At 46.3% G+C, this 13,934-nt stretch overlaps 1 protein-coding gene across 14 annotated transcripts in view; it reads left to right on the top strand.

Moving 5' to 3' along the window:
* ZBTB20 (zinc finger and BTB domain containing 20) overlaps positions 1 to 13,934 on the top strand; it is a 750,151-nt gene that overhangs the window by 183,405 nt on the left and 552,812 nt on the right. For 12 of the 14 annotated variants that reach the window (XM_075000257.1, XM_075000328.1, XM_075000320.1 and 9 more), the window contains exon 3: positions 239 to 360. The gene's annotated coding sequence lies outside the window, so the exon portion shown is untranslated. Of the gene's footprint in view, positions 1 to 238; positions 361 to 13,678; positions 13,762 to 13,934 lie in introns of all 14 variants that reach the window. The other 2 variants (XM_075000311.1, XM_075000240.1) reach the window with 1 other exon arrangement.

Below are 13,934 nucleotides of genomic sequence, written 5' to 3'. Positions count from 1 at the left end.
ACAACTTGCCATGCACTTCTCCACCCTTTTTAATGAGATTTTTCTAGTGCCATTTACCCATGGTTTGGATTTGAACCACACCCTGGAACTAGAATGTCCAGTGTGAAGCTTTTGGAGGTAAGGCCTTTGGCAGTTGCATACTTCATTTGTGTGGATTATGGATTATCACCTGTGTTCTCTCTCTAAAGACTTTTCCCTTACATGTGATCTCAGAAAGTCTTTCCTCCTCTTCTTCTAGGGATCTAGAGGGCTTGACTTCTCCTTTACCACCTGCATTTACTCTGATCACAGTCCTTCCCTGTTCTCACAAGTGGAGCTCAGCCCTGCTTCCCTTCCTGTTGATTCTGAGTCAGCCACATGGTAAGTTTTCATTATCACTGTACTTCTTGCTGTAGGGTAAAGTCCTGGCAGCATTCTATAAAATCCATTAGTGCTGGGCATTGAGGACGGAGTACTTGATGCCCATCAAAGATCATTCATCATGTCCCAGTGTGACTCTTAGGAAAAGGTGGTATTGAATTAGCATTGGAGCTCATCTTCAACATAAATTAGTATAAGAATAAATATGAACTAAAATATATGACAGAATTAAATCCATCAGGAAACAGTGGAAAAGCAAAAAAAATCTTGGACCCTTAAATCCCATTAACCAGGCCAGAGAGAAAATGTGTTAAAAGGGAGCTGCACTGTATCTTTTTTCATTGTTTGATGAAATAATCTTTTTCACACTCTAAGTGGTGTGTTTAAAAATCCTGGTATTTCTGAAACAAAGGGAATACACAGCCACTGAGCTAGCTGGTTTTTATACCTTCCTTTTCTGAGTATTGTCCTTCAGTATAATACAGAGCCATTTCTTTGTTCTCACAAGCTAGCAGTTAAATTGTATGTAAATGTATGCAAATTAGATGCTGTCTAATAAAGAGAGTCATTAGATGGAAGAAATATTTAGTATGGGGGGAAAGAAAAGAAAAGAAAGCAGGTGTATTTTGCAATAGAAGATGTAAGACAGCAAAAAAAAAACCCTCGAACTTTGGATGAAGATTTCTTAAAAAGCTATTAAAATATTTTGTAAAAGGTCTTTCTACACTTGGCCTTTCCATTTATGTATTTATGAGCATGTATATGTGCAAAAGGGAGAGATTATGCATATTTACAAACTTATACATTTTTATCTGCCTGTATGTTAAAAACACAAATAACCTATATGTGACAGTGATACAAATATTTAACAGAAATAGCATTTTATATATATATTTGTGAAATATTTATGTCACTGCAGCTAGGATATATGTTCATAGGTACAGATTAAAATATACATATCTCTGTGTGTGTATGTAGAGGTGGGTTAATAACTGATGTTTCAGATCAGTGAAAGTTCTGAAAACAATGTGGGAATTTTGCTGAATTTAGAAAGTCAGTTCCACTACTGTGATTTGAACCTGCATCACCCAGATGACTGACCAAAACACTGAGTTAAAGGGCAAGTGAGCAGTGATACTATAGGACTTTGTTGTTTTCTGGCCAATTTGTGAATGACTAAAAATATGTCAAATTCATGAATAGTTAGAGAGAAACTGCATTTTTCCTCTAATAAACTCTTTTGTCCAAGAATTTCATGAAACTCTATGTACGTATGTATGTGTGAAATTATATAAGAATGTGCATATGGGGGTTTACTATAATGATTATTGTATTTTTTGTATACCATGTGTTTATCTCTAGATATGTCTATATATCTATATATAGATATAAAATATGAATACTGATTATTGTTTGTTTTGTATATCATATCTATGTCTATATCCATATCTATATCTATCTATCTAAAATATACATAATGATTATTTTATGTTTTTGTATGCCATATCTCTCTCTCTATATATATATATAGATACATCTATCTATCTACCCATACAAAAATATGCAGGTGATTGTCATATGATAAATTTCGGAGATATGGATTAATTTATTTGCTATCCACTTTTGACTGCCTCACCTGCACTCTGCCCCCTAATCTATCTGTCCTCGATTTATTCCAGCATCCCAACTGCCAAGCTGCTTTTCAAGTGTGCACCATTCCATTAATTCATTAATTAAAATCAGCCTCCCACAGAAGTGTTTCTCTTCTCTCCCTCAAATGGAGTGTTTCCCACTTAATGGCTACTGCTTATAGGATAGACTAGTTTCAATTCTGAGTGAAAGATTTTTTCTGTAGATAAAAAGTCACAGATTGTAAGCCTGATACCTCAGTGTTCTAAAATGCAAGAAAGTACAAGTTTTATGCCATTAAAGTGGGAGATTACCAGCTTGTGGCTAGAATACACAAAGTTTGCTTAGACCTAAAATGTTCTGAAGTTCTCAGTCTGACATTTATGCCTTTATTAGGCACAGAAAAGCTATTTCTTATCCTTTTTATTGGTTTTTGTCTTTTCCTGTGCCTTGCATATCATTGAATCCCAAGGAACAGAAAAAGCTTTTAGGGTTGAGGCATTTGTGTTTAATGCACCTACCATAATGGGGGGAGAGATCACTTTTTTAAAGTTCTTGTCTGTTATCGTGGTTTTGGTAAGTAGATATTTGTGCTTAAAGTGGTACGTTTTTTCTTAGCAGTTTTGCAAGGCTGTAAGTGTGAAGACGTATGTATATGTGTATAAAATATATGTATATAAAATAGTGTTTTTCAAATATTTACATATAAAGCCAAAGGGATTGGCCTCCTTCCCAGAATTACTGGAACTACCTTCCCCAGGAACATTTGGACTTGAATATTCTCTGCAACAACAATTATCTTCTGAAACTAAACAACTTGTGAAATGGGTGACTGGATCTGGAGACAACTCGCTGTTCATTTGGGAGGTGGGTGGAGTTTCTGATAAGAATAGAAAGGCCTCCATGTCTTGGGTAATATTTTTATTTAATTAGGATAAATTTTCCTTTTGTTGCTTCCTTCTCCCATGGTTTTCCTGTAATTTATTTCACCAGGGAGAATTTCAGCACTCGGACTGCAGGGTTACTTTTGTAAATGTTGCAGGGCATCTAGCATTGTGTATTCTGGGAGATGTGGGCCTTTTAAGAATTTAGGCAGAAACTGGAAAAGTTCATAGCTTCCTATTGTTTGAACCAAACCAGGCACAATTTAACAGATTCTGTAGAGTTTTGAGGGTTTGTGCAAACCTGACACCCAAAGAGAAAATCAGAGGATTTGAACTGGAACAGGCACTGAAGCTATTTCACATGACTGGGTGCAGGGACCTGCTTTCTTTTCTCCCACAAAACATGCATTGTGGGAGTCAATTTGCTTTGGTAGCGAGTCCATGCAGGAAATAAGTTTGGTGCAACAGGAGGAGGAGGATGGGTCCAGTGGTTGGAATGCTAACCTGGGAGCTGGAAGACCTGGCTCCAACACAACTTCCTTTGTGACCTTGAGTAAGTAAGTTATCTACTTTGTGCCACAATTACCATCTACAGAATTGGGATGACACCACATTCCTACCTCACAGCAAGGTTGTGAGAACAAAAGCACTTAAAGATTGTGAGGAGGTACCTGGCTGCCAGGAGGGATTGGGGAGACAAGGAGGGCACCAGGATTGCTGGTCCCTTGGTAAGGGGGGGGACTCCCTTTTCCCTGAAGGGGCTGAGCCTTAGGTGAAATGGGCAGGGCTGAGGCAGCCAGCCCTGAAGGCCACCTGGACCATGCCGTGCCTCTCCTGCCTGCCAGTGTGGCCATTCTGAGCACACTACCCTGGGCTCTAGCAGCAACTTAAAGGGCCTGGGGCTCCAGCAGCCAAGGTTGCTGCATTAGTGGCAATGGCATCTGGGAGCCCTGGACCCTGGGTCAATTGCCCCCTCCCCCAACCCTCTCAGGTACTATGGTAATGGGGACCACATGACTATCTCAGACAGAAAGCTAGATATACAGACCTGGTAACATAGTGATGTAGGAGATATGATATACTGAAACAGACCAATGGTTCGTCTAGTCAAATATCCTCCAACGGTGGACATGGTCAGCTATTTGAGAAAAAGATCCAGGGAACCCTGTAGCAGACAGTTGCGGAATAACCAGTATAGGTTGAACCTCTCTCATCCAACATGCTTGGGACCTCACTGGTACAGAACAAGAGATTCTTCCTTGAGTGTCCCCGTGGGTGCTCCACGATAGGTGTCGGGCTCGCCCCGGCGCCGCAGGTCGGATCTTTCCAGCAGTTTCTGCCGGACTGCACATGCACCAGCGTGCGCTGCTCCCTTGCATGCTCCCAGCCACGTGTGCGATCCGGTCCCCACCAGTTCCTCTTTAACCGCCATCGGCTGCAGACAGAATCCGCTCAGGCTACGGCCAGAGTTAGTGTATTTAATGTTTTTAAAGTGTTAGAGATTCTTTTTCAGTCTTAGCTTAAGTTAGCTTGTTATTGTTTTCAAAAAAAAAAAAAAAAGAAAAGAGAGTAAAAAGTAAAGTTTTACAGCCTTAGTAGCAAGCGGAGCAGCGGAGGCCCGGGGACATAAGGCCATTAGGCCTCCTGCCATGGCAGGCTGAGTCCGAGAGGGGAACAGGCACAGAGAAGGTGCTAAGTACCCTATTAACAACTCAAAGACTCACCACAATGTCCTCTTCAGGATTCAAAAAGTGAGAGTCATGTCGCGAAGTGATGCCGGCCTCCGATGGGCACAGTCAGTGCATTAGGTGCCTCGGGGAATCTCATGTCACCCAGAAATGCTCCTTCTGCGCAAAGCTCACAGCCAGAGCAAGGAAGGACAGAGATGCGGCTGAAAATGCTGCTCTTTGACAAGGCCCTCCAGCCAGACACGCCGGAGTGGCCTCAGCAGGAGGGACCCGCAGGGGCCCATAAAAGGAAAGCTGCTTCCCTAACCCCATCAGCGCAAAAACGGAGGAAGCTTTCACCAACCCAATCCCTGCCGGCAGCCACAGCGAGCGGGACGGGTGGAGCGCATAGCCCCCAGCCGCAGTCACAGCTGAGCGGCGGCGGCACGAAGACGCACATGGCAGAGTCTGAGCCTCCGATAATCAAACAGCCGCCCTGCACCGCGGGCAGGGCGGCGGCCAGGCAAGCGCCAGAACCGGCGGCACCGCAGCTAGCGGCACTGACCCCCGGAGAACCGGCAGTGCAGAGCTTGCAGGCACGCGGCCTGCAGGCACCGGGGGAGACCACCCACGTGGCACCGCAGCGGAGCGTGCCAAGTGCAGCACAGACAGCGGGGCTGAGATCCCCGACGCGGAAAGGGGCGGAGCCAGCCCCACAGGGGAGGGGAAAGGCAGCACAGAAAACCCAGCACCGCAGCCCTTCTCCAGACAGGGCTGCAGGGCTACTCGCTCTAAGCCCTCCACTTATGCTGCGGACTCCAACGAGGCAGCAGGGGTCACCTCCATTATACCCTGAGCCCCCATCCCCGTTCCTACAGCCCAGCATCACCATGGCTCGGACCACCATCGCCTTTCCTGGGCTTTGAACCCCTGGAGTACTGTCACAAATCAGTCTCTCCATTATCTCAATCACCCAGACAATCTCGCTCCCCCAGACGCAGGGGTATGCGCCTCCAGAGTGGTCCAGGTCTCCATCTCCGGAACAGTGCCCGTGTTGCCATGGTCGCTCCTATCACGCAGGGCATAGACACCATAGTTATACTCCCAGGGACAGATTCCCCCCAGACGGTTCAATATGCCGGAGGGCAATCGCGGACAGGGACGGAAACACAGATATCTCAGGGGGAGTTGATTCTGGAACCCCGAGTTTTTCCCTCGCAAGTATCTAGCAAGAGGATGTATCACCATCAGCAGGACCCAGAGGGGTCCAGAGAGGCTTACCCTAGCGGTTCCTCGCTATCTTCCCCTGACGAGGCCACGGCCCCAGGGGACGTCCATCCTCCGGACGATCTCAAACAGTTCCAAGAGCTGTTTAAAAGGGTAGCCTTCACGCAAGGCATCCAAACAACAGAGGTGCAGGAGAAACACCATAAGCTCCTTAAAAACCTGAGACCTCCGGCCTCTTCCAAAATAGCTATTCCGCTTGATGAAGCAATCATGGAGTCCGCCACCACAATATGGCAGACCCCTGCGTCCACTCCGCCTATAAACAAGAGAGCAGATAAGAAGTACTTCGTCCCAGCGAAGGGCATGGAGTTCCTGTTCAGCCACCCGCAACCAAATTCTCTGGTGGTGGAATCGTCTCAACAGAGGTCGAAAACTTCTCAGTACAAGACAGGGGGAACAGACAAAGATGCCAAGAAACTAGAGTTGTTCGGCAGAAAGGTCTGCTGCTCCTCTACCGTACTGTTGAGAATGGCGAATTACGCAGTGCATCTAGCGAACCATAATTTCGACAACTACTCCAGGCTGACTTCCCTCATGGACTCACTTCCAGAGGACAAGAAGCCGGTGCTCAAGGCTATCGTGCAGGAAGGCTACGCAGCCTCGAGGACAGGAGTTCAGATCGCCCTAGACGTAGCGGATACGGCAGCACACTCAACAGCTACAGCAGTGGTCATGCGCAGGGAGTTCTGGCTCCAGACATTGGGTATCCCGAGGGATCTGCAGGCGAAGATCGTTGATCTCCCCTTTGACACGCAGAAGCTGTTTGCTGAATCAACCGACTCGGTCCTTCATTCCAGTAAAGACTCAAGAGCTACTCTCAGGACCTTGGGGATTTACACCCCTCCATACAGAAAGAAAAAGTATTACCCCAACAAAGACAATACCAGTATCAACCACAGGGTCCCCAGTACCACAGGGGCTATGAGGAAGGGTGACATCAACAGCACCAACAGTACAGAACTCCCAGGTGACGTTCTCAACAGAGCCGTGCGTCCTCGGGGCGGGGCCAAAGGCCACAAGTTTGACACACAGATCGAGGGCTGCACTATCACCACCATCGCGCAATGTCATCTGAAGCTACTATTCCACCATCGCCTCCGACCATTCTACGACCAGTGGCAAAAGATCACCACAGACAAATGGGTACTGGAGATCATAGCCACGGGTTACGCGATTCCCTTCCAGTTGCTCCCACCGCCACGACCTCCACCCAGACCCCACCTAAAGGACGCCTCCCACGAAGCGAGACTCAAGCAGGAGGTAGACCATCTTATGCTTATGGGGCAGTGGAAAGAGTGCCGGAGCAACTCCGAGGGAAAGGGTTCTACTCAAGATACTTCCTCACAGAGAAAAAGACAGGAGGCTGGAGGCCCAGCCTAGATCTTCGAGGCCTCAACCGGTACTTGCGCAAGCAACGCTTTCGGATGATCACAGTCGCCTCTATACTTACGGCATTGGACGATGGAGATTGGTTCGCAGCCCTCAACTTACAAGATGCATATTTCCACATAACTATTCACCCGGCTCACAGGTGTTTTCTCCGGTTTATGGTAGGCAAAGAATATTTTCAGTACAAGGTTCTGCCGTTCGGCCTCTCCTCAGCCCCCAGAGTCTTCACCAAGAGCTTGGCAGTGGTGTCAGCCTACCTGCACAGACAGGGGGTGTTTATATTCCCATATCTGGACAACTGCCTACTGAAAGGGGCCTCGAAGGAGGAGGTACTTCGCATGATACGCGTCACAGCAGACACGTTCTCTTCGCTGGGCCTGGTCATCAATCTGGCAAAATCAAAGATAGACCCCGCACAGGACATAGAGTTCATAGGGGCACGTATAAATTCCATCACAGCAAGGGTTTATCTACCAGATGCCTGCTTTTGCGCCATTGGTTCCCTCGTGCAAGTCATCACCTTCAGCCCTACGGTGCCGGTTCTGACATGCTTACAGCTGCTGGGCCACATGGCAGCAGCAACGTTTGTGGTACAGAATGCCTGATTGCATATGTGCAGCATGCAGCACTGGCTGGCGAGCGTCTACAAACCGGCAGCACACACCGTCCACAGGGTGGTGTCGCCCATGACAGAGGTGCGCAGATCCCTGCAATGGTGGGTGAACCCCAAGAACATGCTAACAGGGGTGCCCTTTCACCAACCACAAATATCTGTTTTTCTCACTACCGATGCCTCCCACATAGGGCGGGGAGCACACATGGGCGAAAAGGTGATGCAAGGACTGTGGTCCTCCACGGAACAGTCACTGCACATAAATATACTGGAGCTCAGAGCACTGTTCAATGCCTGCAAACACTTTCGAGACCATATACAAGGCAAAGTAGTCGGGATCAGTACAGACAATACCTCCACCATGTTTTATATAAATTGGCAAGGAGGAGCTCGGTCCCGTGCCTTATGTGCGGAAGCAGTCTGATTGTGGAACTGGTGCATCACCAACAGTATAGGCTTGAAAGCCTCGTATTTACCAGGCGCTCACAATGTGAAGGCAGACCAGCTGAGCAGGCGCTTCGCACTCACACACGAGTGGCAGATCCGTTCCGATCTGCTACGACCGATTTTTCACGCATGGGGATTTCCCCAGATAGACCTGTTTGCCACTCAACACAAGAAGTGCCCACAATACTGCTCCAGGGCAGGACTGGGATGGGGGTCTCTGGGGGACGCATTCGCGATCTCGTGGAGGGGCCCCCTGCTCTACGCATTTCCTCCCACAGTGCTTATCCACAAAGTCTTGCAGAAAGCCAGGAGAGAGAGAGCCCGAATGATCCTAGTAGTCCCAACATGGGATCGACAGCAATAGTTCCCCTTACTCCTGCGCATGTCGGACCATCCACCGATGCCCCTCCCGGTGGCGCTGGATCTGCTCACGCAAGCCCAGGGGTCCATAGTGCATCCACACCCCCGAGGCCTGCGACTGCAAGCATGGTTAATCCATGGCTCAGCTCCCTAGAGAGTACGTGTACGGAGGGAGTGCAACAAGTCCTAGAAAGTAGCAGGAGGACTTCCACCAGGAAGACCTATAAGCAAAAATGGACTCGATTCACTGCATGGTGTTCTACCAAGCAATTAGCCCCCCTTGCTGCGCCTATACCCGTAATACTAGAGTATTTACTGGACCTCAAGAGAGGCGGACTCTCCCTATCCTCGTTGAAGGTCCACCTTGCTGCTATATCGGCTTTCAGACATGAAGAGGAAGGGCACACGGTGTTTGCCCATCCCATGGTTACCAGGTTCCTCAAAGGGCTGGTAAACCTATACCCCCCTCGGAAACCGCTTCCACCTTCGTGGAGCTTGGACCTGGTGCTTAATGCGCTAACGGGACCACCGTTTGAACCCTTAGCCACGGTTTCCCTCCGTCTCCTTACAATAAAGACGACCTTCCTTCTTGCAATCACGTCAGCTGGCAGGGTGAGCGAGCTTGCGGCAGTTATGGCAACACCACCCTGCACAGTATTGTCCAAGGAGGCGGTAACCTTACGGCTGCATCCAGCCTTTGTTCCCAAAGTTTCTTCAGAGTTTCATATTAACGAACCTATAGTTTTACCCTCGTTTTATCCCAAGCCTCATAACTCCAACAAAGAGGCGCGCCTACACCTCCTGGACGTGAGGAGGGCGCTGGCTTTCTATATAGACAAGACTAAGTCCTTCTGGAAAACGGATAGACTCCTAGTCTCTCTCGCTCCCAAATCAAAAGGAGAAGGTCTCTCTTCACAGAGAATCTCACAGCACATCGTATCCTGCATAAAAATGTGCTATGAACTTAGAAAGACTCCTTTACTGGCCCCTCCTAGGGCTCACTCCACTAGGGCGGTGGCGGCATCAACAGCCTTTTTCAAGGGCATCGCGTTAAAAGACATCTGTAGAGCGGCGACCTGGTCATCCTATGACACCTTCGCCAAGCATTATGCCCTTCACAGGGTATTCCAAGAGGATACCCGTCTCTCGACAGCAGTCCTCTCGGGGACAAGCTGCACATAAACCGATTACCCACCTCCTATCTTGGGTTACTGCTGGTTAGTCACCTATCGTGGAGCACCCATGGGGACACTCGAGGAAGAAAGAGAAGTTACTCACCGTAGTAATGGTGGTTCTTCGAGATGTGTCCCCATGGGTGCTCCACCACCCGCCCATCGTCCCCGCTTCGGATCTCTGTTTAGTGTTTTTCAGGAGCATCTGAGGCGGTTGGTCAAGGAACTGGTGGGGACCGGATCGCGCACGTGGCCGGGAGCGCGCAAGGGAGCGGCGTACGCCGGCGCATGCACGGTCCAGCAGAAACTGCTGGAAAGATCTGACCTGCGGCGCCGGGGCGAGCCCGACACCTATCGTGGAGCACCCATGGGGACACATCTCGAAGAACCGTCGTTACTACGGTGAGTAACTTCTCTATTTGCAAGCCCACATGAAGTAAGTGTTGTTTAGTAGCATTTCCAAGACGTCCACTGTTTACTGGGCTCTTATAAGACATTTGGGGTAAATTACAGCTAAATAACGGCGAAGAACACTGAGAGCCAGGACTGGCAGCTGCAAACAAACTTTATGGAACCACAGGAAACTTGGCCACACCCATGATAAGTGGTCATCCAGCTAACTAAATCATGCTGGATAACAAATGTTGCCAGACAAGAGAGTTTCAGATTAGAGAGGCTCTATCTCTGTAGTCTTTTGATTTAATGCTTCCAGAATATCTTCAAGGCATTTCACAAAACATGACAGAAACAAATACTCTCCACTCTGGTTGTGCCAGTTTTGAGACCATCAGTAAAAAACCAATTCCCGTTCCCCATACACCAGCAGTGAAATGCATTCAGATAAGATACTACATAGAAATTAATCATTAGGCACCGCTACATGTTGAAGTTGGACCAACAATATATTGTGAGCACCAGCGAAGAGCTTACTGGTTCAGAGAAATTCTGCTTTGTCAAATGTATAACTAGCATATGACTGCAGACTGAGAAGGGCATTATGTTCATTTTTAAGATTAGCTGAAGAATATCTACTTGACGATAGGTTACTTAATGAAATTCATTTTGACTGCGCATCTGATAATCACCTAACAAACTTTTCTTTGTTGATCATATATTATGTTCCCTCTACCTCTTGAGACTCATTTTCTGGATTCTAAGTACAAGAGCTCAAAGATGGTCATCCTTGTTAGATTACGGCAGACTCCCTTAATATTTTCAGCCTTCTTGATTGCACATCCCTTCCTATCAAAAGTGGCAGCCATTTGGACTCCAGCCCTTGAAACAAAATTTGCCTGACAAGTGACAGCGGCTGCAGTACTTCTCTTACTCTGTTTGTCCAAGTCAGTTCACACAAACTCTAACAATGACATGATTGTCCAACACCAGGCAGTACAAATAACCTAAAATCTTCCTTGCTGTGAGAGAAGATATTACCATTCCAGAACCACCGTCATCAGGGATCTTTCCTTCCCTCTTTGTTTTTTAAAGGAGGCAACCCCCCCCCCCGTCATCTCACCTGCCCCTCTCTTAATAAGGAATGACTGCCGTGACTTTCTCCATCTAGGAGCGCCATTCACCACCAGCACCTCTGCTCTCCTCATGTGCTTAGAGAACAACTGATTAGCTCTTTGCATAATTAACCTGATTAGCACTGTGCATAATCAAACTGATTAGCACTTTGCATAATTAAAAAGAAATAATAATAATAATAACAATAATAAGCACTAGGTAATATCAAAAGCTGTTAGTCTCACAGTCTATTTGCTACTGCCAGGATTAGTTTAGTGCAGCATATATTATTCCCTAAGATTAGTTTTGCGTGTGTTGTTTTTTGGGAAAAAAAAAAAAAGGCCAAACCTCAAACTACTAAGAATTAAAATGGAAATACAGGTTAAATCTCTCTAGTCCGGAACTCTTTTCTGGCAACATCTGTAATCGGGCATGATTTTAGTTAGCCGGACAACCACTTATTATGGTGTCAAGTATTGGAGGGGTAGCCATGTTAGTCTGGATCTGTAACAGCAACGAAGGGTCCTGTGGCACCTTACAGACTAACAGAAAAGTTCTGAGTGTGAGCTTTCGTGAGCACAGACTCACTTCATCAGGCAATCTGATGGAGCTTTCGTGAGCACAGACTCACTTCATCAGGCAATCTGATGAAGTGAGTCTGTGCTCACGAAAGCTCACGCTCAGAACTTTTCTGTTAGTCTATAAGGTGCCACAGGACCCTTCATTGCTGTCACTTATCACGGGTGTGCCAAGTTTCCCAGGGTCCCATAAAGTTGGTTTACAGCCAACAGTCCTGGCTCTCAGTGTTCTGTGACATTATTTAGCTGTAATTTACCCCTAAATGTCTTCTAAGAGCCCAGTAAGTATTGGAACATTTGGTAATGCTGCTAGACAATATTGACCTCCCATGGTCCAGCAAATTTGCTCACTTGGCAATGGTCAGGTCCCGAGGATGCTGGACTAGAGAGTTTCAACCTGTATTCTAATATTTAAATTGTGAAGTGGTCCTAAAAGAATGATGCTAACCCCTGCCACAAACATTTGATATTGAGTTGTACTAGCCAACCCAAAACAGACTGCAGCGGGTGGGAGAATTCTAGTAGCCGTGAATGTTTACTTCCATCCAACGTAACTCAGCTGTGGAAGCAAATCTGTGTGCAGTGGGTGTGAAATGAATCCACTGAACTTGTCAGTGTGTTACAGACACATGGTTACTCTGCTCTGATGTGATACTGATCGTTGCCTCAGGAGGCCTGCTAGGTGTCTATAGCTCAACATCCTGTGTGGATAGTGAATACTTTTTAGAGCTGGGAAAAACTTTCTTCCTCGTCCAAAAAGGCACCATAATTGACTTCATATTGTGGTCACCAGAGTGCTTGTTTGGGCCTCTTGCTTCAGGTGGCTTTTGTATTATTTGCATTAAACAAGCATTTACAGCAACTTCACATAGAAAGACTTTCTTTTCAGTGGAGTTTGTACTACTGTGTTTTAGAGATACAATTCCCACTAGGACTTACGTAATGCTCAGCATATTGATACGTAGAGAACAGCAATATAGCCATCAAGTGTAAATATGGGTAATGACACTGACTGAATTGTGTACACATTACTTGCATGAGACAAAGCAGCAGGGCTAGCATAGAAGTTAGATTAGGAATTGGCTTCCATCTTTATGAATAATAAGACTGACATACTTGGTCTGGGAAAACAGTGGCCCTTAAAATTTGATTTTTCACTATCTACTTTAGGGCAAAACTCACCCCTGCCAAAAATTCCCTTCATGATTCTGGATGGATTTTCCTATGGCATATTTAGCAAATGTTTAATCAAGTAAGATTGGATTTCTACAGAAATTAAACCTATTCCAGTCACTGGAGAACAGAAAAATCTTGTGATAACTGATGTGATAACTAGTAAGTTCTGGAGGCTCTTCAAGTAAAGTCAAGCTGGTCAGGAAGCAGCCGTCTCAGTTCACTACTGTCTTTGAATCCCATATTAAGCATGTCAGAAAGGTTTAACCTTCACTTAGATTTACAGGCAGCTGTGTTCTCCCAAGCGTTGGAGACTACGTGCACTCCACTCCTCCTTTATCTGTTCTTTGATGAGACACAACGGGAGAGTGTGTAGCGAACCACAATAGAAAAAAAAAACCCTGATTTGCTCATGCGAAATCATTGGCATCGTGCAGCTTCAGAGGAGGCAGATGTTCATTGGGTGTTGTACTCTAAGAAGAAAGTGGTCATATATACTGGATTATCTGTTTATATTTCTATTGTTGATTGTCTGTGTACGCTGTATGGGAGAAGAGTGAGTTCAAAAGTTAGGGTTGATGCTTTAGCTGTATCCTTTTTCTTCACTCAGATCTTTGCAAACTAATCATTGATCTTCTGAAGAAGATAGTAAAAGGTTTTGTTATATTATGAATGGTCTTCGCCGCTGCTCAGGTAAGAGTTGCTGTGTGCTTTGACATCATTAGTGTATTTCATGTACTGCCATGTCTGCACATTACGTTCTAAACCTGCCTGAGACATGATCAGGATATCTGGTGCATTCCAGTAGTTCAGAAGGTCACTTTTCTGACTCAGGTTGGGGGCTAGAAGCCAGGAGATTTGTTTTT

Source organism: Carettochelys insculpta, chromosome 1 (assembly GCF_033958435.1).
Source record: "Carettochelys insculpta isolate YL-2023 chromosome 1, ASM3395843v1, whole genome shotgun sequence".
In the NCBI taxonomy this organism is placed as follows: domain Eukaryota; kingdom Metazoa; phylum Chordata; order Testudines; family Carettochelyidae; genus Carettochelys; species Carettochelys insculpta.
Note: the sequence above shows the minus strand (reverse complement) of the source record. Positions and strands in the feature narration are given on the sequence as shown.